This window comes from Macaca nemestrina, chromosome 8 (assembly GCF_043159975.1).
Source record: "Macaca nemestrina isolate mMacNem1 chromosome 8, mMacNem.hap1, whole genome shotgun sequence".
NCBI classification, from domain to species: Eukaryota; Metazoa; Chordata; class Mammalia; order Primates; family Cercopithecidae; genus Macaca; species Macaca nemestrina.
The window spans coordinates 74,143,516-74,170,634 of NC_092132.1; positions in this window are offsets into that span (position 1 = coordinate 74,143,516).

The window sequence follows — 27,119 nt, forward strand, 5'->3', positions numbered from 1 at the left end:
TTAGGAGCTCTGAGGCCTGTAACAGTTGGCTTCGCCTCCCTGATCTATCACTAAGAAATAGGGTAAGGTTAGGTGTCCTCTGGGTTTTTCAGGAATATTTAGTGCTTTGTCCACAGTTAGCACAATTTTCCAATGATGTCCAAAGGCCTTTTGTCTTTTTTTAACCTTAGTGCCTCAATCCTTTGTGATCCTTCCAGAGTTTGGGTTAAAACATATCTTCCAGTGAACATTGACAAGTATCAATGAAAATATATTTCATAACTTTTAAATTTGCTTTTCAGAACATTTACATATATCATGGATGATTCCCAATTCAAATGAATATAAAGGAAGCCATTTGCTTAACAGAATATAGAGATGATGGACACTGTGTGTTCATTTAAGACTTGTAAGAAATTTCCTTTCAGGCACTGGCCCTTTACCCATACTATACGCAGCTACAAAAGCGTCAACTGGAATAGGGTTCTCTATCATGTTCAAAATAGTTTTCTTACAATCCAAAAGGCTTGAGTCAGTGAGCTACTCTTTTCTTTCAGTGTCTCTCTTCACATCTCCATTTCTCTCCATTCTACATGATTATACAAACTGACAGGATGACTTGCAGCAGAAGAAATGAAAGGGTTTGTAATTTAAGAAACCTCTGGCCTTGCTGACTGAAAACAGGTTGTTTGTAAAAAGGAAATCCTGACCTCAGCTAACTGGCAAACTCTGTCAGAAGCAATAGAAGGACGCGAAGGAGAAAGAACAGAGCTGGGGATTTTTATTGGCAACAGAAGAAAAATGGATGCTCTGCCAGGGGAAAGCCTTTTGAGAAGTCATCAGTGAGGGGCCAAGACAGGCCCCAGGTCTCTGAGTGTATGACTGGACAGTCGCAGAGCAGTTCTGTTCTGGTTTTGTGTGCTGGTTGGACAGGGGAGTTTACTGCTTGTGACAATAGCTAGGCTGACAACCCTGAAAGTGGATTCCCTCCAGTTAGCTGAAGTTGAGATCCCCTGCCACAGGTGCCCCATGGCCTGTCCATCTTCTATCCTGGCTTGACATAAAGCCTAAGGCCCACAGGTGACAGGGGGTGTTCCAAGTGTGCAGGAGATGAGCCCCCAACATTTTCCATGTGCCAGTCCACCCTCACTTCCTCCCCACCTCTGTGTGCTGCCTGTTGGGCAGGGCTCTGCAGTGACCTCTGGTCAACTCCATAAAAGGAGGCCCCTGAAAGCGCTAATCTCCTTATGCCAGTAGGATTCCCAGTTGGCTACCCATTGAAATCAGCTGGGATGCTTTGAAAAATCCCCATGCTTGAGCTCAGGCCCAGAGATCCTCATTTGCTTTGTCTGGCGTGGGGCTTAAGCAGCAGCATTGCTTTGTGCCAGCCAGCTATGTGAGAAAGACCTCCATTGCTAGTCACCCCCAAGCAGGGCTGTCCAGTTGGTCAAGTGCACTTTCCAGCTCTTGGTCTTTCCTTTCTAATCCATTCTTATCCCCAGTTAGCCAAGTCCATGCCCATGAAATCTTTATGATCCAACTCAACACCATTCAATAACCATCAGCAGGAGCTCCTACTATGAATGAAGAGTTCTGACCAGTGTCAGAGGTGTTCTCAAGGGGCTGGCCTTCCAGTGGGAAACAGAGATTTGTGATAAAAGGCATCCTATGATGAGGGCCTCACTAAATTCCAAGGATACCCACAACCTAGGGGGGGCAAATTTTGCAAAGAATTTTAATTTATGATGGAAACTCAGAAGATACAGTAATGCGTGTCGTCTGGGAAAAGAGAAGTCTCATTGAGAAGATGATGCTTTCACTGGACTAAGTGAAATAAAAGAAATATTAAGATGCCAACTAGGTTCTTAAACCCAGTCCTCCCTAAACTCCCCTGTACCTGGCTAACTTGCTCAAGCCACAAATCTAGTAATCAGAAGACATTCTCAATGTCTCCCCCTCTCTCTCAAGCCCCATTTTCAGTATTTCACTAAGACTTGCCAATTTCCCACACAGCACATCTCTGATCATTCTGCTGCTTACCATCACCTAGTCCCTGTCACAGGTATCCTTCACAGACCTCTTGGAAGAGCTTCCAGCTGATCTCCCAGCCCTCACCCTCCCCTCCCTGAGCCATTTCCTACACCACAGTTTCAGGGGTCACTTTATGTAAAGCCTATCCTAGTACTGCCTATTACTACAGTATTGGTTTAGAAAAAGATCTCAAGCTCCTTGAATGTTCTGTCTGATTTGACCACCAGCGACCTCTCTACTGTGGTCTGCTCCCAGCTCCTTGCTACACTAGCCTCCCTGTCGGTTCTGGAAAGTCCTAAATGCATCTCCACCTCAAAGCCTTTACACATGCTCTTTGCCCAGAGGACTCTTCCCATGCTGGTTTTTTCCCCACATTTCAGGTCTCAGTTTAAACGCCACACCCTCCACAAGCCTTGCTGACCAGTCCATCTCAAAGACACAGCTCCTCCCCAACAAAACCCTACTCTTTTCTTCCCTCAGAGTCTCTTGGTTTGTTCCCTTTATTGCACTTCCCACAATTGATCATTTTCAGTCTGTTCCATCACTCTTCTGCCATCTGCCTCTCTCAGGAGGCTGGAAACTCTGGGAAGATGAGGGACACCACTACCACTACACCTCACATCAAGGCCAATGCTTGGCATGTTAACACGTTTTCTACTTATGTTTATAATAAAACTAAGATGTTTGTTGACTAGATAGATGAATAAATAATGGGTGAATGAACAAAGGCACTGGGGACTAAAAATACAACATTGGAGAAATTTCAAGTTCAGTGAATCAAAGCTTGCATGTGAGGTGAATAGATGAGGAAGGAAGGAGAAAAAAACCTGAAAAATTAAGTGGGTCCAGATCAGCAAGGGTCCACACTCAGAGCTCCAGGAATTGGGACCTTATCTGTCATGATGAAGAAGACGTCAAAGAATTTTAACCTGGGGGATGATCAAATCAGATATATATTCATTTTACCCATGATGGAGAAATGGACAGACACAGGAGGCTGGCAGACATGGGAGATTCTGCAACAGTCCAAGCAAGGTGTGATGAGAGTCTGTCTAATGGCAGGGATGGAAACATGGAACTGACAAAGTAGGTGTCCCAAAGGCAGAGCCAGGCATTAGCAGGTGGCATGAGCTTCAAGATCCTCCTGTCTTGTTCTTCCCTTTCCCATCCAACACTGGAGAGGGTCTGACTGGATCCAGCCATGCACAACGTTCTATATAATTAGGTCAGAGAGTTAACAGCTGAAGGGAGCATGCTGCTTCATTCTAAATCTTCTCACTATCCCAGGACTGGAAGGCTTTGCTGTTTGGAAGTCATTTTATATATTATTAAAAGTGTGTGTGTGCACGCACACTACACTGAACTGTTTAGAGGGACAAGAATAGCAACCTGGTTTTCCTGATGGCTCAAGAAAGTGCAGCAATCAGGCAGAAGCCCTTTACTTACCATTGAGAAAATGTCACTTTCCCATTACAAAATGGCGGGGGTCGGGGGTTGACTGAAGGAGATTATAAAGAGCTAAACCCCATATAAAGGTCTCTATCATCTACCTCTAGTCACTACTAAAAACAGCCTAGAGGTGGTCTCAGGCTCAGACCCCAAGTTCATCGTGATATATAGCCAAATTTGGAACCACTAAATCCCAGATACCAGATACCAGTTACCTAGGCAGGACTTTTGGACCCGGGTTTCTGAAAACACTCACACCTTGTGCTTCCCTATAACAGGGGTACTGTATCCTTCTAGAGAACCAAGCATCGAGAGGCTGCTTGAAAGTCCTTGATACAAGACCTCTTTGATACTGTCCCTAGCACTTCCTTGTTTACAGTCTCAGGGCCCACCTCAAACAGCAAAGCATTGAAGAGGAAAAGAAGAGAAAGAGAAAGAAAAACCAAGACCAAGAGCATACTAGAGGGAAGGGGAAGAGATTGTTGTGTTAACTTGGACATTAAAAGGGATTAGACATTGAAAAGGATCAATCCCCTATGCTTGCTTTAGCCCTCATGTGTTCAAGGCCAGTAAAAATGACCACTCAGTTGCAGGGATCAAAGTCTACAAGTCCAGACAGCCCAAGGGAAGAAGGAAGGGGGCAGGAAGTCTGAGCCAGAGGAGGCCCTGCCGCCTCCTCAGTCCTCCAGAAAGGGCCACCTTCACCGCCCATCTCCTCATGGCCCTGTCTGTAGGAACCTCTCGCTGAGAAATCACCACAGGTTCCACCGCCTAGCTTACTTAGTGGTTCAAAAATACCAAAGGCTTTCCAGAATTTCCATTCTTCCGAAAGTAGTTAAAATGCAGAAAGGAGGGTGAGCAAGAGAATGGAGGAAGCCCACACCCTTATTGGAACAGTCTTGTTTTGAAGAACTTCTGCCCTCTGGGGTTGAAAGCATTTCTTGGCCCAGTGGAACCAAGAGGTGCCACGATAGCTCCATAAATGCTTCCAGCCCCTGACCTTGATATTTATTTGCAAAGCTTGACAGGAAATCGGTGCAACATGTTCCATGAAAAACAAAAGAAAATGCAGGAATCAGAAAAAACAACAGACTGATCTAAACAGTCTTACATCAATAGACTTTGAAGAAAATTACAGGCTAGAAAAATAGTTCTCTTTGACATAGAATTGTCCACATGTTTCGAAGATCCACTGTGTGCTCAGCCCAGTGCTAGGTGCTGACAGAGTCTGTGCCCTGAGAAGTTTGTCTTCCCTGAGTAGGAGCTGGGTGCTGCTGAGATCAAGGCAATGGGTGATTTTGACTTTACCAGTAAGAAGCAGAATGAGCTGAAGTCTTCAGGAGCAGAACCGGGGGGATTATTTGAGAAGACTCCTAGGACAATATAATATTTCATCTGTACTGTGAAGGTGAGGGGGGAGTTGCACAGATGAAAAGGAGAAAGGAGATCATCACCAGGGAAAGAATGGATAATGTCTAAAACAGTTTCAGAGATGGAGCTTTAAATTGGCTATAAAAATTAAACATGACATTGAATGACCTGATCGTCATTTAAAATCATTTATGCAGTGTTTTCTGCATCTATTATGAGGTCTCATAGTATAGCAGGAGAGATGTGCCATGTTTATAAATGCCCAGGATTAAATTCATTAGGGGCGGCAAACTCAAATGCCAACAAGAATGAGGTAAGTAATATAAAGGAATAAATGATAGAGGCCTATTACATAGAAATCCCAGGGTCCTCTTCTTTTTTTTTTTAATTCCTCATTTGATAGTGATAGATCAGAAAGTATTTCTACAGTATAAGAAAACATGTAAGAAAAAGTACAAGTCATCCAGCAATAGACATTCATCCTCAGAACTAGGGAGACAGTAGAGAGTGGGGGACTGTGTCACACAGAAAAGAGCATGGCTCATGTAAAGAGGACAGCTGTTCTCAGCTCCAACCTGTTGTTTCCATTTAGGAATGCTGGGTCAGGGTGTCAGGCTCTCCAGTTTTCAAGAGAAGCCAGCTATCCTAATATTGGGGGCAGTTGATTATAGGAGTCTTAAACTCTATAAATTATGGATCAAAATAAAAAATTTTATAGGCCAATTAAAACATAATGATGGCCACATGAAGTTCACAGTTTAAAACATTCAGATAATGGGAAATATTTCCATCCAGAATGTCTAGGAAGACTTGATGGAGGAATTGATGTTTAAGCTGCACCTTTGATAAGGATATGGGCGGAACTGAAGACCTGAGGTTAGAGGCTCAGGGGCAAAATGGCTCAAGATCATTGTTCATACTTTTATTTATTTATTTATTTGAGACAGAGTCTCACTCTGTCGCCCAGGCTGGAGTACAGTGGTGCAATCTTGGCTCACTGCAACCTCCTGCTCCTGAGTAGCGGGGATTATAGGCACGTGCCACCACACCCAGCTAATTTTTGTATTTAGTAGAGATAGGTTTTCACCATGCTGACCAGGTCTGTCTCAAACTTCTGACCTCAGGTGATCTGCCTGCCTCAGCCTCTCAAAGTGCTGGGATGACAGGCATGAGCCACCGCACCCAACTCATACTATTAAAAGTCATCTAATTTAGTGGTCCCTAATTTGTCTATACATCACGACGAGCTTGGGGATTTCCCCCATATTTGTAAAATATTTTAAATATTTATTTTTAAATTCTTATGTACCTTCCACAACATGGAGAAACCTTGATACATTATGGTAAGTTAAACAAGTTAGACACAAAAGGACAAAAGTATGATTCTGTTTATATGAAGTGCCTAGAATAGGGAAATTCATAGCGACAGAAAGTAAAATAGAGGTAACCAGGGGGCTGGGGTAGGGAGAAATGGTAAGTAATTGTTTCATGGGTAGACAGCTTCTGTTTGGGATTATGAAAAATTTCTAGAGGTGGATAGTGGTGATGCTTGTGCAACATTCTGGAGGTACTTAATGCCACTGAACTGTACACTTAAAAACTATTGAAATGGTAAAAAAAAAATTAAGTGATGCCTGCATATTATAAACAGAAATGTAATATAGAAATAAGTAAAATTTTAAAAGGATTTTTGTTTTCAACCTGCCTCCAAATGAATATACAATAAACCATCCTTCTTATCAGGAAACACTAAGAATTCATCCCACTGGGTTCTTGCATTCCTATTTTGGGTACTTCATAAGCAACAACTCCAAGTATTTCTATTAAAATTATTCTGGGTTTCATATGGTTTGACTCTTACTCACTGATGTCCTACTGCTCATTTATATGGATTTGGACATAGGATTTAAAGAATTTGGATATAAGAGTGATGATAGGAAGGAAGCTTCATATTTCTTAGAAGAGACAGTCAATGTGACTGTCTTGTATGTGTGTGCAGGAATATGTTTTCAGCATATTGACTTATACAATACTTAATTTTCTGCTTCTTGATTTTTTAAACTAATTATCATAGATGTCTTTCCACTTTGGTACTTATAAATTGGCTCTTCACTTTAAACAGCTACCTGGTATTATACTATATGTGACATATTTTATTTGGTACATCTTCCATTGATAAAAATTGAGGCAGTTTGCTGTATTTCACTATCATAAATTATGCTAGAATAAACATTTTTATATATGCATTATAAATGTGCACAGATAATTCATGTAAGTTAATTTCCTAGAAATATAATCACAGTGTTAGCAGGTATGACAATTTAAATGCCAATAAAATTTGCCAAGTGGTTCCGCAAAGAGATTATACCAATTTTTACTTCCACCAAAAGGCTTGTAGAATTTCAAAGGCTTTTTAGACTCCCAGAGCCCTATTTCCAGAGATTTTGATACAGTAAGTCTGACTTAGGGTTTGGAAATAAATATTATGTTAAAACTCTACAGATAATTCTAATACTTGCCTGCTTTTGGACCTACTGATCTAAATACAAGCTCAAGGTTAAATTATTATCTAATTGCAACTGAAATCTGAAAACTACAGAACATTAGTAATAGAAATTATAGAACTCTTAAGTAAATGGAAGGAGATACCATGTTCATGAAATAAAAGACCTAATAATGCAAAGATTCCAGTTCTCCTCAAGTTGGTAATCCCTAGTTAAAGAAGAATGAAGGGAGGGAAAGGGAGAGAGGGTGGGGCAGAGGAAGAATAAAGGAAAGGAGAGGGAGAGGAAAAGAGGAAAGAAAAGAGGGAGGGAGAGAAAGAGAATAAGCTAATTCCTTAAAATAAACAAAACTGGAGAAATTATATAAGCATATGTTAAAACTGATCACAAAGCTATAGTAATTAAGGACAGTGTGATATTGGCCCTAAATACGCAAAAACAAACAAACACAAAACACAGCTATGGAAAAGCAGATTACAAACTACACATGTCCTGTCATTGATGGATGACTAGGATGACAGTATAGTAGAGAAAGGATGGCCTTTTCAATAAATGATCCCAGAACAATTGAATTTCCACGTGGGAATTTTGATCCCCACCTCTTACCATACACACAAACAAAATCCTGATAGACTCTGGGTCCCAATGTAAAATAATAGAAATATTAGAAAGTTACATATGAAAGTATCTTTATGACCTGCAGATAGAGGTTTCTTAAGAGGACACAAAATATTAACCATTTTTTAAATTATAAAGTGGACTATATTAAAATTAAGATGCTTTACTCATCAAAATACACCATTAAGAGGGTGGAAGGGCAGTGCCAGGGTGGGGAAAGATGTTTGCAATAAATATATCTGACAAAGTACTCATAAACAGAATATATAAAGAATAGCTACAAAATAATATGAAAAGAAACCTCAACATTAAAAGTGGGCCAAAGATTTGAGCAGACCCTTCATATAATAGGATATCCAGATGGCCTATAAACATAGGTAAGGTTGTTCAATTTCATTGGTCAAAGAAATGCAAATTAACACATTAAGGTGATACCTTCCTGCACCAACAGAATGGCTGAAATGAAAGAGATATAACACCAATACACACTAGTGGGAGCATAAATTGGTACAGCCTCTTGGTAAAATTGTGTGGCAATATCTACTAAATTCAATCACTGCTGCACTCCTCTGAATTACTGAGGAAGATTCTCTTTATGCCATTTATTTGCAATTATTATCTATTGCCTTGAAAAACAATGGTTGGTTTTTCACATACGCATTCTCAATTCCCTGCCCAACACTTGAACCTTCTTGGAGTAAGAATAGCATCTCTGAGCACCGAGTAAAAACATAAAAGTATCTGTTGAAGATGCAGCTGACTTACACTGTAGGTCAGAGTTTATTTGTATGTTACCAAAAAACCACAAATGCCCCAAGAAATCTGATTCATTGTTTCTTTTTAAATATCTTCTACATATTAAAGTGTGGATGTCTTATATTTTAAACAATTTGCTATAATCCAATTTCTGGGAATTTATCCAGAGAAATATTTTCATTTATTTATTTGTTTATTTATTTAGAGTCAGAGTTTCACTCTTGTCACCCAGCTGGAATACAATGGCGCAATCTCAGCTCACTGTAACCTCCGCCTCCTGGGTTCAAGTGATTCTCCTGCCTCAGCCTCCCGAGTAGCTGGGATTACAGGGGCCCACCACCACACCCAGCTTATTTTTGTATTTTTAGTAGAGACAGGGTTTCATCATGTTGGCCAGGCTGGTCTCAAACTGCTGACCTCAGGTGATCCACCTACCTCGGCCCCTCAAAGTGCTAGGATTACAGGTGTGAGCCATCGTGCCTGGCCTCATTTATTTATTTACCAAAAACTATGCTAGGCACAGAGGGTACCTAGTTAGTGGTACTAGATGAGTGGGCTAGACGAGCGGTGGATCACCCAGGCAGGTGTGCAGTGGCAGTCTGGCATGAACCCCTCTCTCCACCATCAATAATATTCACCTTTCTACATGCATTCAGTGAATATCCATGTACCTAGACTCTGAATATCTATGCTAGGCCCTGAGCTATACAGGAGGAAAACATGGGGAATTTCCTGGCAAATACTCTATGCCCTGAAGGAGACCTCAAGCTCCCTGGGACACAAGACATGTGCATACTCAAATGTGCACACACAAGCACAGGTGAGTAGGAAAGAACAGAACTATCTATGTCTGCCTCCTGAAGGCCATGGTCTTCACATTATTAAAGTGATTGCTAGCCACTCCTAGAAGCCAGTGTACCAAATGATAGCAGATGGCATTGACTCTTGTCCCTTTCCAGTTTAATTTAACTGCGTTTTAATATTTTCTAATAGTAAAAGTATCTGCTTAGGGTAGAAAATTTGAAAAGTACACAAAAACGTAAGGAAGTAAGAAATAAACCCATGTACAACTTTTTCATTTAAGGAGGGATCCGTATTAATATTTCAATAAACTGTTTTAACTCTGTGTCTTTTTTCTTACATAGTTGAGATGAAACTGCATATACAACTTTTTACTTTGTTTTTCCCAACAGTTTATGATTGGTATTTACTAATATCATTAAACATTTCCTAAACGTCATTATTTAGGCCAGTATGATAGTACATTAGATGAACACCTACTCTGTGCCTGATGCTGTGTTAAGTACCATAGCAGCAGTGAGGGCTAATGCTAGGGAGTGCTAACCACTTTTCTAAAAGCTGGAGAAAGGGAGTATTTCATTCAATCCTTACAACTTTATGAGATGAGTAATATTACTAATTCTGTCATTCAGAAAAAGATAAAAGTCCTCAGTTACAAAACTGTAAGGCAGTTGCCCAAAGTCACAAAGGCAGTAAAGGCAAGAACTAGGATATGAACCTAGAAAATCTGACTTAAAACCGACCTACCTGACTACTATTATTATGCTGCTTCCCCTGAATGCACAGTAATGGCTGACACCTCTTGACAATAAGCCATATGCCAGTCATGCAGCTGAGCCCTTTACCTACATTAACTTATCTAATTCTCAGTGTCATTCAATTACTCTCACCTTTTTACAGATGAGAAAGCTGAGTCCTAGAGAGGATAGATAATGTGCTTAAGATCACACAGGTAGGAAGTGGCAGTCCCAAGTCTGAACCCCAGGTCTCTGACTCCTGCTCCCGACTTAACTATTCTTCTCTACTAAGACATAAAACAGTCTCATAGCCAAGTCCAATGTCATGAATATTTTCTTGTTTCTTCTAAGACATTTACAGTTTGAGCTTTTACATTTAAGTCTTTGATCCATTTCAAGTCAATTTTTGTATTTGGTATAAGGTAAGGGTCCAACTTCATTCTTTTGCATGTGGATATTCAGTTTCCCTAGCACCATTTGTTGAAAAGACCATTCTTTTACCCATTGAATGGTCTTAGTACCCATGCCAAACCTTATCATATACATGAGGGTTCAATTTCTGGGCTCTCCATTCTATCTCGTTGGCCTACATGTTTCTCTTAATGACAGTACCACACTGTTGTGATTACCATAGCTTTGTAATAAGTTTTGAAGTCAGGAAGTATAAGACCTCTAACTTGGTTAGTCTTTTTCAAGATTGTTTTGGCTATTTGGGGTCACTCGAGATTCCACATGAGTTTTAGGATGAGTTTTTCTATTTCTGCAAAAAAATAAAAACTAAATATTGGAATTTTGAAAGAATCCACAATAAAGACATGCAAATTGATAATCATAATAAAATGTTTTGAGTGTTGGGAGCCATTAATCTCCCCCCCACCGCCACTAAACTGTAAGCACTTTAAGGGTAACAATTTCATGTTTGTATCTCCCACACAATCTAGTATTGAATCATGTACTGGGTGGTACTCAAGTAATGTCTCTGAATGAACCAGGATTACACAGCATCACATGCTTCTTTCCTTGTCTTATAAGAACCGAGATGTTTTAAGAGCTGAACAAAATGAACTAAAAATAAACAGATTTCTTTTTTTATGAACACACTTCAGATTTCTCAGTAAAGTAAAACAAAGTTGAATCCTGGCTGGCACAAACATGCCAAAATTTCCACAATTATGTAAGAGCTACAGCAGATGCAAAATAAAATGTGGTTTTTCTTCCCCCTACAGTTTAAAACAAGTAGAATCTCTCCCCTTTCCTGCCCCCTTCATCCAGTTATAGCTTAATAAAATCTAAGGATGATATATACAAAGCCTGGCCATCAGGAATAAGTGGTTTATTATTTCAGAGGCTATATTACCAGCTGCATGTTTATTGTAAATGCTCAGAATTGGACATGGTTTATTCTATTTATAGCATTAATACTATTTTTTAAGTTCAAATAAACTAAACAGATCGAAGAATTGAAGTTCGCATAGTAATATTGTTATATAATATAAAAGGTATGAAATATAAATCTCTTCCTTCCTTCTGTGGAGCCTAATGAAACTGCCAGTTGTTTATTTTAGCACAAGACACTCTTGGCCTGCAGAGCACAGGAAAGACTGAAGAAAAGCTTGCTTTGATGCTTCTAGAATTAACCCAAGAGGCCTTATAAACCAAGATAGCAAAACTGCCCTTCTCCTGCCAGCCCAGGCTCTGTCTCCACTCTGCGTCCTTCTCTTGGCAAGTAAAACTCCTAGAGCTCATGAAGGAATAGCCCACCAGTGATGTAAGGGGAGATAATTCACTTTTACATAGGCCAGGATGGCTCAACCTTTATGGGACCCTGACATCTTTGAAATCTAATGAAATATAGGAACTCTGATCCCTCACCCACAGCCAAATACAAACGTATTAGCAAAATATGGCATGTGATCTCAAGAGGTTCCCAAAGCAGAACCCTTAGACCATTTAGTGTCATCCTTGTGCTAGATGTAGTGTTAAGTGAATAAATACAATGTGAAATACCTTCATCTGGCAAGTGAGGACGTTTGGATCCAAAGGTTAAAGGGAGATATTATAGGGTGACAAGTTTACCAGTTTTAATGGATTTGCCAGTAAGAGAGCCTCACAGATGGAAAACCTAGGGACAGTGAAGAGACTTGCCAAGCCACTGTGTAGTAAAGAATTTGGCCTTGCCTCTCAGTTTCTGGGCAGTAACCTATGTCATACCCAATAGGAATTTCCTTGGTTAGGAAGGAAGCTGGCCACTGCAGAAACATCAACCATGTGCCTTAGAGTAGAGGCTCTGGGTTATGCAGTTGACCTGGAGGCTGAGATCAAGCAAGCATGTGGGCAATCAATCAATCATAACTACATAATGAAGCTCCAATAAAAATTTCAGACACTCACGTTCAGGGGAGTGTCCCTGGATGGCAATACTCCATGCATCCTGTCACACCTCAATACTCGGAGGAAAACATGGCCCTAAAGACAATGGAAACTTTGCATTTGAAATGTTCTCAGACTCTGCTGTGTGTTTCTTCCTTTGGCTGATTTTGATATGCTTCCTCTCTCTGTAGTAAAGGGTAACTATGATTACAATAGCTTTCAGCGTGTTATGTTTGTTCTCTTAATTATCAAACCTGAGGGTGTTCCGGGGAAACATCATGAAGCTGCAATTGGTGTCACAGGTGACAATAGTCTTGGAACTGTTCAATCCAACTTTGTTGTTGGAGCCAAACTCCTTGATGTTGGGTGTCAGAAGTCCTCAGTTTGGCTAACTCTGGGTAGCTGCTTTCAAGCAGAACCCAACCTTGGCAATCAGATCCCCAAGGATTGACTGGTAAGCTGTAAGAGAATTTCTAGACACACTGCCCTGGGGAAAAGCTAGCTATAGGAAACCACCTGGTCTCCTGATGTGGAGCAGTGGGGTGGAACCTCCAAACCATCAAAATCCAGATAAGTCAATGCCTTACTTAGCTGTTCCCATGCAGAAGCTACTTGGTTAGCCTCTCTCACTCACATTTACCCCAGCAAGAGTGGAAAGAAACTTAGCAAAAATGGAAGCACGGGTGCAGCTGAAGCCCAGTCTTGCTCCCTAGAACAGGCTTACACTAGCCTCACAGTTTCTAGGGCCAAGGAAATGCCCTTCTAAATGAGCACCAACTGACACATACTGTCCCTTCAGTACTGGGGGAACATTTGGTTCTGAGTTTGAATTGACTGATGAGATCATAAAAAGAGCACAGAGCATCCAAACTACTAAGAAGGGTTGGCCTTTTTTATAGGCACATCCATTCTTATTACTGATTGAGAAAGAAAACCAGGTGACAAATGTCTAGTCAACAAGATAAATCAAGTAAGCTATAAGATGCCTTAGAAGGGTGGAGAGGCAGGTAATTGTCTAACTATTTTCAACAGCCTTTTCTTTCATCTCTCCTTTCCTTTCTCCCAAACTAGCATGAGAATCGAAGCTAGAAATTAAGTAGAAATCAATACCATTCTACTCCTTCCTAAAGTGCTCTTGAGAATGCACATTCATTAATAAATGCATACTGAGCACCTCATGTGCTTGAAATACTCTGCTGGGTCCTATGAGATTGGGGGAGCTTTGGTTCAAGACTTTAAGACAGGGCCCCGCTTCGAAGGACTCACGGCGTGGTAAGGTAAATAGGACACATACACCTGGGAATATAAGAAAAGCAGGATACAGTGGAGACCATATGGAATATACCAAACAAATGAATAACAGCTTATGGGAATTCAAAGGAGAGAGATTTCACTTCCCTCTGAGGTGACCAGAGGAAGTACTAGGTTTTAAATGGAGGACCTAGTGTTTTAGGTCACCTAAGAAAAATCAAATCATGATCACTACAAAGAAATAGCATTGACTAGATGAGAAGAGACTTTGGATATGAGGACTCTGGAGAGATGAAAAGAAAAGAATGAAGGAAGTAACTTTATTTTCACCACAGTTGCCCTAAGACAATTGAGACCAAAACTCTGAAAGGGCTAGATCTTATCATCCTGAGGTTTTTACAGTCAGAAAGCAGGCACAGCATGATTCGAACGACTGAGGGGCTTGTCCAAGATCACACAGGGAGGAAGTGGCTGACTGGTGATTCCAATTCAGGCCTGTTTAACAGAAAAACAGACAGCAAGTCCAAAGTGCAGTGCCATAGCACTGGAACAATCTCAGGGATGGCCCAGGATCCAGGAGGAATGAGGAGAGGGATCCAAGAGAGGCAAGGAGAGGGAACAAAGAGGGGAAAACAACATCAGGGAGAAGTCTCAGAGGCAGCAGCAAAGCCTCAAATCAAATCAGGCCAGGTGGACACTGGCAATCAGGATTTTAAACAAACTGCCTGTTCGTGGCAGGAAGTGAGGGTAGGACTGGGGGCTGTGACCCAGCTCTGCAAGTAGATATCACAGCCTAGATAAAGACTTTGGCAATGGGCTCAAGTGACCAAGAAACAACACACCCACCCAAAGCAGCAGTTCCATCACCTGACAGACAGGGATGGAGAGACTACTGGCCCATGGGAGCTGACAACAAGTTCTGCAACTTCAGTGGAGCTGAGACTTCTATAAATCCAACTTACCCGTGAGTGGATCTAACTCAGAGAGCCAAATATGGCCAAAGAAGGGAGAAATGGCACCGGTCATGGGAATTCCCTTAAAACTTGAAAGTCCCTTCTTCAGGGTAAACAGAGGGAAATACTCGAGGAGCCAGACAGTAATCATGTGAGGGAATTCAATGCTATTAAAAAATATAGAACAGTGAAAAACATGGCTGGGAACCTAGGATCAGAAGGATGCTCATTTAAACACTGGGGAGTTCTTCTAGACTAATACTATCCAATTAAACTTTCTGAAATGGTGTAAATGTTCTGTATCTGTTGTTGCTGTCCGATATGGTAGCCAGTAGCGCATGTGGCTATTGAACACTCGAAATGTGGCTAGTAGTGGTTACCTTATTGGACAGTGCCCCTCCAGGACAAGCAGCATATATAAACAGATTATTTGGAGAGGCCATAATCAATCTAAATGAAGTTCACCCCAAATTGGTTTGGATAAAGTTGATGATAAATCCATGAGGGGACATTAGTGGGAGTGTGTTATTGGCTGGCTAAGGCTTCCTCTCTGAGATGTGTACTTAGGTGTGCACAGCCATGTCCTTCTGGAGTGTGGGTCTCTGCCTCTGGGAGAGATTCCTTGCTGGGCCAGATGGACAGAGGTAAATCATAGGCTTTTATGAGCATATGAAGTGTTTCCTGCATTTTTCTTTGATCTCACTACCCCCACCAAGGCAAGGGAGCCAGCAGGGGGATTCCTTATATTCTCACTACTACCTAAAAGGAAGTTATACTTTCTGGACTTGTTCTTGTAGAAACATAATTTTAAAATTCTGTCCCTGATACACATCTAAAGTAGTTACTAGGCTTAGACACTGAAGCTATATCTCTATATTTTTTAAATAGAGGAATAAATGTGACCTATATATGTCCATAAGCAGCTTCCCCTTCTTCCACAAAGAGCCCAAGAAACTGACTGGCATGCCCAGGAAGATTCTGGAAACTACCAAGAAAAGCACTGGGAACTCCCCACCCAGGCTCTAGGGCTCCCCGCATAGTTTCCACGATTCTGCCACTCTTTACTGTAACGTAATTCAGGAAAAGCTAGGAATACATGCAGCATGAATTCAATCCGAGCAGAATTCTTATCTTCTGAAATTCTACTCAGATGCAATTAGGAAAAATAGTAAGGTGGGGAGTAGAATAAATAGAGGAGATGAAGCCAGCCTCACCAGAAATAATTTGCTGAGAAAAAGAGAGAAGCAGTATAGTCACATATATGGATGCTGAAAGACCATAATTTGTTCTCAGTATCTGTGAGTCCTCTTAAGCCTCAGTCTTCTTGTCTGTAAAATAGAGATAAAGTACTTACCTCAAAGGGGATAATTCTGAATCAAGAGATTTAATGACCAAATGTAATATGTAACCTTACTTGGATCCTGATATGAGAAAGACAATTGAAAGATACTTCTGAGACAATCAAATTTTGAAGATGAACTGGATATTAGATGATACCAAATAATTATGTTTATGTTTTGAAGAAAATGTCCATATTTTTCAGTCATGCTGAGATAGAGAGGTAACATAGGTTCTGGAATTTGTTTTAATATTCTTACCAACGACAGAGGGAGGGAGAGAGGAAGGGAGGGAAGGTAAGGAGGGACGGAAAGAGGGAGAGAATGGAGGGAAGGAGAGAGGGAGAGAGAAACAAACAGGAATTATAGTTTTGAAATGCTTCTTTTCAGCTCCATCCACTGTAAACAGCCAATTTATCCAAACCCTCCTTCTCTGGAACATGACGCCACATTTAAAACCCAAACCTTCCTAAAATGTTCTCACATGAACCACACAAGATGCTGGCTCCTGGTGGGGGCTACCTATAGGTATTACATATTCTCAAATCAATCATTTGACATTTTTATAGCATCACAAAATCTACACCTTCGCTCCAGCCTAAATCAACAACAAAGCATCAGCCAAGACTGCATATATTACAGAATCCTTGTAAATCAGCAGTTGCCTTTAGGCTCGAGGGGCCTCCAAATTTGACCAGCTGTTCAAAACAGTAAAATCTCATTAGTTCAATGTTCAAGCACTCACCAGTGAGACCTACTTCAAAGTCAGGAACACTCTGAAACCGATGAGAGAATAACCAGGAAACTTCTGTATTTTTAAGTTAATTAACAAGCTGAGAACTTGATTTCCTGTCAACAGGAAAAAAGGGATAGCATGCTATTACAATTTTTTTTTTCTTTTATTCTTCTTCCCTTTCCTCTCTATGATGAGACACCTTTTTCCTAGTAGAAAATAATTGATAGGATTCTGCTTCCTACAGTCAAGGTGAGAAACCAGATGGTAAAAGCTATTTATATAAGCTTGGTGTTGACTTTTTTGATACCTAAAAATTTGAATTAGTGATCATGTTGACATGGGCACCAGGATAGACAGAAGTAGCATTATCTTTTATCCTAGCTGAACAATGTTATGGAAGGTTGTTTACTGGCATTTAAGTAAAATCCATTATACACTAGCCACCTTTCTTAAACACATGTCAGGAAGCACTGAAATGGCTGTTGGCAAGTGTGTTGTGGACCAAATCTGTCCTGACATCAGATGGTGAAAAAACAAGAAGAAACTGAGGGTGTAATGAGTTTATTTATTGTTGTGGTTTTTAGTTTTACTTGCTTGGGGCAGAGAGATAAAGATGAGAGAAGCTATACCAAGCCATGTTAACTCTCTGATCCTTGGCTGAGCCAGGCAAGAGATGCCACCTCAGGCTGTCATTTAGCACCAGATGTTTTCATCACTTTGTTGATGGTCTATATAGATCCAAAGTGTGTGACAAATATGCAGGTTTTTATTTGCCTGATGAGAAGGTTCTGGGCAGCATGGTGGTGGTCAGTGGCATTGAGGAAGACAGGAGGTAGAAGGTAGTGAGTGTGAGTGTATCACCCACTGTTTGCCCATTAGAAGCTCCTGTATGGAACATGTCTGTCAGTATAGCAAAGCCCACTGATTGGAAACAAACTCTTGGGCCAAGATTTGGTAAGGGGAGTCCAGCTGACGTATTAAGGAATGGGGGCTCACACCTGGCTAGACCAATAAATTTTTCCCCAAAGTGTGCATGCTGTCATGTTGGAGCACGCCCAACCTGTTCTTAAGTCTTGTCTTTTTGACTTTTGTTTTTATCTTACTAATGCATTCCCCCTCTCTCAGCTTTAAAAATGAGGAGAATAAAAGGGCTACCAGTAACCTTGTCATTGTACCTATTTTGTTAAAGAATCATATCACTCTCAGATTATTTTCCTGGTGCGTTTTGAAAGGGAAGCTTATTGACAGCAATATGTTTCTATTCAACATTGCCCTACTGTTACAGGACTTCACCAGACAGAGTTTCATGGGAGGAGTAGTTTGACACCTTCTAAATCATTAGTGTAAGAATCATGCTTTCACATCATCAATGCTCAATAGATATTTGTTGGCTGAATGAATAAATGAAATAAATCTATTTTACCTGCTGTTTGGTGGCAAAGGAAAAGCTACCTCCTGTCAGATTCACAAGGTCACAAGGTCATTCAGAAGGTCTGAAATTAACTTCTCTAAGACTTTTCTGCATTCCTTTCCATGTTTCTCTGATATGATACAATTCTTGCATCTTCTAAAGGTAGTTTGACTACCCATTTGTCACATAGATTCCAAACACATTAACCAAAAAAGGGATAAGCAGGAATCATGCTGTGATTATTTTATATTCTAAAACAAAACAAAACAAAAACGAAAACAAAAAACTCCAAACCAACCACAGAAAGCCACTGTCTAAGAACTTAGCTGACAATTTCTGTAGTGCAATCGGCTCTCAGTGGCAAATCTTCTCAATTACCAGAATGGTTTTGGAAACCAAACCAGAGACAACATTAACATGCAAAATGCTGCCAGATTCTCACACAAGTTTTTAACATCACCCTCCATATTTGGTACAGATGAAATGGTAATTGGAATCCTGTGGAAAATATGAGTAGTGGGGTCACAGATTTTTCGTTGCTTCTCACATATCCCTCCGCATTCTAGAAGGGAAGGAAATGGCTTATGTAATGTTATGCTAGTGTGAAATGACTATTGTTTCGAAGTTGGTGCTAACCACCTAAGGCAGGTCGGGGTGTGGATCTGGCTTTCCAGCAGAGGGAACCGCGGAAGTCATGAGTGCCTTATGGTTTGTTCCTCTTCCAGTATCCAACGCGAACTGAGCAGCAGCGGCACATAACAAAAACACTTCCAAAAACCTGAGGTTCTTCTCTCCTAGCCCAATGATGTGCTTAACAGGAAAGAGGAAATGAAATTAAATGAAAACAGGTTTCCAAAAACATTATACTTACTGGCAAATCAAAGTCCAAAAAAATGTTAACAGCCCATGATTATATCCTTGGTAAGGGACGATCCAAAACATAATCCATCAGGAAAAAGACAGTCGAGTCCAAGATATTCCTTGAGAGGGAATCCCAGTAGTACACGAAGTAGCTCCAACCGTCCCCACAGCAGGGAAGAGCAGTCCCTCCCCCTCTCGATCTGGTACATGAATCTACCATGCCAAAAACCCATTACAAAGTCAGCTCCCCAGCTTGGAAAAATGAGAAGGGCCTAGCAGAGTAGGCGGGCAGCTCTGCGCCCTAAATGTGTCCTGCAGCCATCTAAGGCAGTTTAACATTTGGTCACTAAGCTTTCAGGGCGCATGCTTCCAGACTGGCAAGGCACTCCAGAAAATGAGTTGACATTTTTTCTAACATGCTCACTCTGCCATGGCTAATATTATGTCATCACCCATACACTTAGGCTCTGGCATGTATTTGTTCACCTGGATCCTGCCAGTCATTTGAGCAATTAGCATTTTTCTTTGTGTATGCTTATTTCCCTAGGCATGTCTCAGCTTTTCTGCCTCACAAGTACCATTCTGTGGCTTCTACTGCTCCATGCATCTTTTCATCTGTTACATAAAGTTTCTCCTCCAAATTTATGTAGATCCGAAAAATTGAGTCATGTGGCACCACAGATTTACCATGAGAAAGTTAAAGTCTCAGTTCCTTCACCAGACACTAATTTGGAGTGGGTTAGTGTGGAAGAAATTAAGTGTTTATTTTTTTCAGTTTGTCATATTGACAAAAGAGTAATACAAATACACACATTATATAGGTTTGTGCCTGAGCTTTGAATGATTTAGAAATCCTACCATTTCTTCAATTTGTCTACTGAAATGAGTTGTAGGAATAAAAATCCATTTTAATCAGTCATACTGCCTTATTTAAACTTCTCATTAATATAGTTAAGAACTTCCTTTAGATGCATCCAGACCCTATATATTTAGAATTCCTTCTTTCCTTCCTTTACACTCTAGACAAGTTACCTGTGATACTTTTATGGGACGAAGATTTAGAACTGCTTTCCTTTAAAACCTAACATCTCTTACATCATTGTCCAGATTCAAATTGTCCATTATTGTATCCATTTATTCAGCTAATATTAAGTGCCTATCATGTGCAAGTTTCTCTGCTAAGAGCTCAGAATATAAATATAAATCAGAAATCTTATGCTCAAGAGACTTAGATTATTAAGGAAAATAATATGAATAATCATAATGCAAGATAAGAAAGGCAGATATGGGAAATACAGATAATTATGCTAGGGCAGTTCAGAGAAATACTTAGATAAAGGAACTTCAGAGAAAGTTTCTTGAAGTCATTTTTAAGATCGAAGAATGAGTTCACAAACATATACATGTGGTGCACATATATTACCACATTGCATTTTTAAAATTTGTCTATTTTGTCTCTGTCATTACACAGCAAGTTCCTTAAGGGCAAGGGACACTGTTTTGTCCACATTATGAATTTTTCCTAATACCTAGACAACAACTGGGATGTGCTCAGTAAATGTTTATTGAATGCATAACTTTATTAATAATTAATTTTGTCATGGGGAGAACTCCAGGCAGAGGCCATAGATAGCAGTTGATTACAGACAGATTCTTTTGATTCCATTATTTGGCAAATACAGAATCTTTCAGCTATGAAAAATAAAGCAGTATGTTTCTTGTTCCATTTTAAATTTTATTTTTATTTGAAACAATCTTCTTTGTCTTCTCCCCATGTCCTGTTCCCTGAATTTGTTGGGCGTGCCTGCATATTCTGAGAGTAACAGGGCTCAGGGTAGAAATTTCATTTTCTCACCCCAGTTCCTTAGCACCTTCCTGGCTGAGTGGGGGCTTCATTCATGGCCTCTCGAAAATGTGGGAATGTTTCACCAAGGCTACACTGAGGATTAACCAAACTCAGGCAAGTGTTTGGAGAGATTTAGATGAAGGTCCCCCTGGACCCACAAGGTATTAATTCAGTGGAATGTTTAGAAAATCATGCAGCTTGGCTCAATTCTTCAAACTTGTGAGGCTGTGTTTTGGAGTTATTGCTATGTTCCCGTTTCTAGCAGATCATAGTCCATTACCATTCACAGCATGGGAAAAGACTTAGGGAAAAAAGGAGAAAACAAAGCCTGAAGCCTGCATCACTTCAATATCTGTGTGTGTGCATGTGCGTGTGTGTGTATTGTAGGGGTGGGTGATTGGGAAGAGTGTGCTAAATAACTAGAAGAAAAGTGAGATCCAAAGAGGTTCAGGGTAGATAAAAGAAAAGAGACCCTTCTCCCATTTTATAGACAGCCTAGGACTGAATCTTTGTTTCCCATTTCCTTTATTCTCAGTATTGTTTATATAAGTTAAATGATAGAGAATACCATTTTTAAAAGATTCTTAATAAATGCATTTAATTATGTTTGAGAGGTGATTAACATTTAGGCAAACATTGTGATCTCAAAGTCATTTTAATTAAAGATCTTCACTTTTTGAATCATGGGGAGTGCCTGGGAATGGCATTTTCTTGACAACTCTTAACAAAGGCCTATAACACACTTTATATACAATTACATGTACAACTTAGTATGTTCATACTTATGAACTATTAGATACTCACTAACACCCTAGAAGGGTCATAATCCTCATGTTTTAATCCACATTTCACAGATAAAGAAACAGACTCTAGCAGAATAACTTGATTTCCATTAACTAATTAGCCACTTTCTAAATGTTTTTTCATTTAATCCTTACACCAGCCCTACAAGAGAAGTGCTAACATCCCTCATCACAGATTATTTCTTCGAATTAGAGAAAGCAGGTACTTTCCAAAGTATGACAGAATTTGTAAAATGGTGACTCTACTTAGTTAAACTGGCCATTAGAACATCGATGCTGTTCTTTAATCGCATTCATTTATTCATTCAACAACACCTGCATTGGGTGCCTACTATGCATCAAGTACTGTTCTACCTACTATATATCAATACATTGTGATGTTTACATGTTCAAAATAGAGATAAATGAACTATACTCCATGTGTACATGTGTGTATACATACCTACTGGTGCTCTATTTCTGTGAACCACCAGTTTCACCAGGACTTAATTTCACAAGTGGAAATAGCTTATATGTTTTGACTACATCAAGCACTGCTCAAGGAGCTGCGATAGCCACTGCCAAGATTTTTCCTGCACAGTTTAGTCAGAATCCAACAATTACATCTTGCAAGAACCACCTCCAGAGCCTTAATGGCTAAATGTGGCTTCTTAACCCACAGTCAGTCTCAGAACCCACTGTTAGACAGGATAAATCAGTGGTAAGGCTAAGGCTATTCATATTAAATTGTATCTATTTATGTTTTGTCGATGGTCCGAAGAATTTGATGATCCTGATCTTGAACTTAATAAAATAAAATGTTGATATTTTTGTGTAAGAATGCGTGGTATTATATAGAAATGATTCGTTTACAAGGTTGTATGCAATTCAGCCATCAGCTGTCTCTAAGGGAATTTGGAGAGCACTACACTACCATTCAAATATTTTCTTTCTTTCTCTCTGCCCCTACTTTTAATGTTAATTGATTTGCTCCATGAAATGCCCTGTAAAGTGGCCAGATGTTGTAAGAGAATCTTGATAGTATGGGAATTCAGCAGGAGACTCCAGCAGCATAAAGCAATGCTCAAGTTTCTCCAGCTCTTAATTTAGCAAAAACAAAGGCTCCCACTTTAAGTGGGATTATGAAAAATCTCCTGGATTTCACTAGTAATGTCTAAGAAAAAGAAAAATTGCCCACTACTCCTACTACTAAACACCCAAAACAGGATTTTGTTAACACAGAATAAATTACCGTGGACGGCTAGCCAGGAGATCTAGGTTGATTCTTAACTCTGCTCTTGTCTAGCTGTGTGACCCTGGACAAATCAAATGCTCTCTGGGTCTCATGATCTCAGTTTTCAAAACAGATGTTGAATATGGTAAGTGTGCTTCCATTAGGTATGAACAAACTATTGTGTTGATTTAGGGGAGCAAGTAACACTCCCAGGGAAAGTCACAGATTTCACAGAGGTGGTTCAGTCTTTGAAGGAGTTTTGCATGCTGAAAAAGGGACAGTAATAAGGGGAAAGGATGAGATAAGGGTCACTGTGTAGTTACAGCAGTGTTTGTAGTCACAATCAATAGCCGTTTGCAGAGATTATCATAAAAGGGGGTGAGGTGTGATGGCATATTTATGGATTAGGGAAAGGCAGTGAATAATTGCAAAAAAAATTGCATAGGCAAGGCTGTAAAATGAGTTCTGCTCAAATTATGCAGGACCTTATGTGTCTCACTTAGTTTAGATTTTATCCAGAAGGTAGCAAGTGGCCAATGGCAATTTTTATTTATTCTTGTTCCACAGTAGGACAAGATTTTTAACATAGGATGAAGGATGAGAAGGTAAACAATGCTTAGGAGATCAGTTAGGAAGACAGTGCCCTACATCGGGAAAGACATAAGGGTATAGATTTAAAACCTAGCAGATGTTGAATATGTTCTTAGGGAAAATTAATCAGATATTGTGACTTGGGGGAAAAAGAGAAACTAAAAAATCAGTAGGGCTATGGAGTTTCTAATTTGAGAGGCTATACATAATGACATTTTGGTCAACAACAGACTACCTATACCACAGTGGTTCCATCAGATTATAACGGTGCTGAAAGACTCCTATTGCCCAGTGACTGTCATAGCACAGTGCATTGCCTTTTCCCTGTTTAGATATATTTAGATACACAAATGCTTAGTACCATTGTATTACCATTGCCTACAGTATTCAGTACAGTAACATGCTGTACAGGTGTGTAGCCTAAGGGGCATAAACTAGACCATATAGCCTAGGTGTGTAGCAGGCTCTACCATCTAGGTTTGTGTAAGTACACTCTGATATTCACACAACAATGCAATCACCTAATGAGGGATTCCTCAGAACATGGCCCCGTTGTTAAATGATGCATGATTCTATAGTGATCCCACAGAGACAGAAGATCAAACTTGAGCACATGTCAGAATCACTGGAAGGCTTGTGAATGCAGATTTCTGGGCCCTGCCCCCCAAACTTTCAATTTAATAGGTCTTGGTGGGGTCCAAGAGCTTGCATTTCAACAAGTTCTCAGGAGACGCTGCTGCTACTCTGGGGATCATCCTTTGAGAACCACTGATGTAGGATTTAAGGGAGTGGAGAGTTCATTTAAAAGGGAAGCAAGCTGACGGGTTAATTTCGAAGTATGCAATGTTTGAGCAACCTATGGAGCATGCTATACATACACACACATATATGGATATATATACACACACACAGAGATATATAGGATATATATATGTATCCATATATATATGGATATACTCATATATAGGATATGTGTGTGTGTATATATATCCTTCTATATAATAAGGATATATATATCCTTATTATCTCTCACCCCGCTAGCTATAAAATCCAAGACAGCAATGGTGTGTTGGTTCACATTTATACCCCCAGAGCCTAGCACAATGCCTAGAACATATCTGTTGCTCAGTAAAAATCTGCTAAATGAACGAAAGAATGTTGAATTTCAGAGAGAAGTGGCATCTGTTCATATGAATTGGGATATACCGACTGAAGAAGGATGGTTGTTAAAATGGTCATACTGCCCAAAGCAATTTATAGATTCAATGCTCTTCCTATTAAACTACCACTGAGATTCTTCACAGAACAGGAAAAAAATTTAATTCATATGGAACCACAAAAAATGCCTGACTAACCTAGACAATCCTAAACAAAAAGAACAAAGCTAGAGGCATCATGCTACCCAACTTCAAAATATGCTGCAGGGCTACAGTAACCAAAAAAGCATGGTACTGTTACACAAACAGACACATGGACCAATGAAACAGAATACAAAACCCAGAAATAAGACCACACACCTACAACTATCTGATTTTTGACAAACCTGACAAAAACAAGCAATGGTGAAAGGATTCCTATTCAAAAAATAGTGCTGGGAAAACTGGCTAGTCATATGCAGAAGACTGAAACTGGATCCCTTCTTTACACCATATTCAAAAATTAACTCAAGATGAATTAAAGACTTAAATGGAAAACCCAAAATTATAAAAACCATATAAGACAACTAGGCAATACCATTCACGACATAGGAACAGGCAAAGATTTCATGACGAAGACAGTAAAAGCAATTGCAACAAAAGCAAAAATTGACAACTGGGATCAATTAAACTAAAGAGTTTCTGCACAGCAAAAGAAACTACCAACAGAGCAAACAGAAAACCTACAGAATAGGAGAAAAACTTTTCAAACTATGTACCTGACAAAAGTTTAATATCCAGTATTTATAAGGAACTTAAACAAATATGTAAGAAAAAAAAACAACTCCATTAAAAAGTGGGCAAAGGACAGGAACACTTTTCAAAAGACCACATTCATGTGGCCAAAAATCACACTGAAAAAAAGCTCAACAGCACTGATCATTAGAGAAGTGAAAATCAAAATCACAATGAGATACCGTCTCATACAATTCAGAATGGCTATTGTTAAAAAGTCAAAAAATAACAGACGGGTTGTAGAGAAAAAGGAACAATTATACACTGTTAGTGGGAATGTAAATTAGTTCAATCATTGTGAAAGAAAGTGCAGTGATTCCTCAAAGATATAAAGACAGCAATACCATTTGACCCAGCAATCATGGTTACTGGGCATATACCCGAAGAAACACAAATAGTTCTGTTATAAAGACACATACACACATATGTTCATTGCAACATGATTCACAATACAAAGACATAGAATCAACCTAAATGCCCATCGATGATAGACCAGATAAAGAAATTGTGGTACATATACAACATAAAATACTATGCAGTCATAAAAAATAATGAGATCATGTCATTTGCAGGGATGTGGATGGAACTGGAGGCCATTATCTTTAGCAAACTGAGGCAGGAACAGAAAACCAAATACCACATGTTCTCTAAGTGGGAGCTAAATGATGAGAACACATGGACACAAAGGGGAATAGCACACACTGGTGCCTATCAAAGGGTGAAGGGTGGGAGGAGGGAGAGGATCAGGAAAAGTAACTAATGGGTACTAGACTTAATACCTGGGTGACGCAATAACATGTACAACAAACCCCCATGACACAGTTTACTTAAGTAACAAATCTGCAGATGTACCCCTGAGCTTAAAAGTTTTTTTAAAAAAAAGAAGGCAGATAAATTCTTTAGAACTGATATTTTTCAAATCCTTACGAAGTCCAGGAGAATTATGTATAAGAAATTCCACTGAGCTCATAAATTTTATAGGTAAGTGCCAATAAATGGTTGAAGATGCAATCCATGTTTTGAGTCTCTCACAGTCTGAGCAATAAGTATATAACCTGCAAAGTGAAAAACCACGTGTTCCTACAAGTGTGGAAACAAATACTGAAGGAAGAACTTCTGCACTTGGAGGGAAGCTGGACTAGGTAATCTCTCAGTTCCTTTCCAATTCTAATACAGTGTATGTTACTATTCTATGGCTGAAGTGAGGAGTGGGGAGCAATGGTAGGTTCACATGAACTTGAAAGGAGGGATACAGTAGTTGAACAGGGGCAGTAGAGCCAATCAAAATTTTTTTTCAAAATGGGAAAGACAAGCATAATAAAAACACAAGAAAGAACGAAGGTACCATAGGGAAAAGCAACATGTGAATCAGGACACCGGTGAAATACAGGCCATGACCCCACCTCCAATCTATTGCAAAAAGTAGATGGACCATTACAAATCCTAGCCAAGACCATGCCACACACAACATTGCAAATCAATAAACCAGGCAGCTACTCTTCTATTTTCTCTTCTTCCTTGTTAATTAGAAGTGAATAGATTCTTATGAGAAAATAAAACTTTTGCTTAT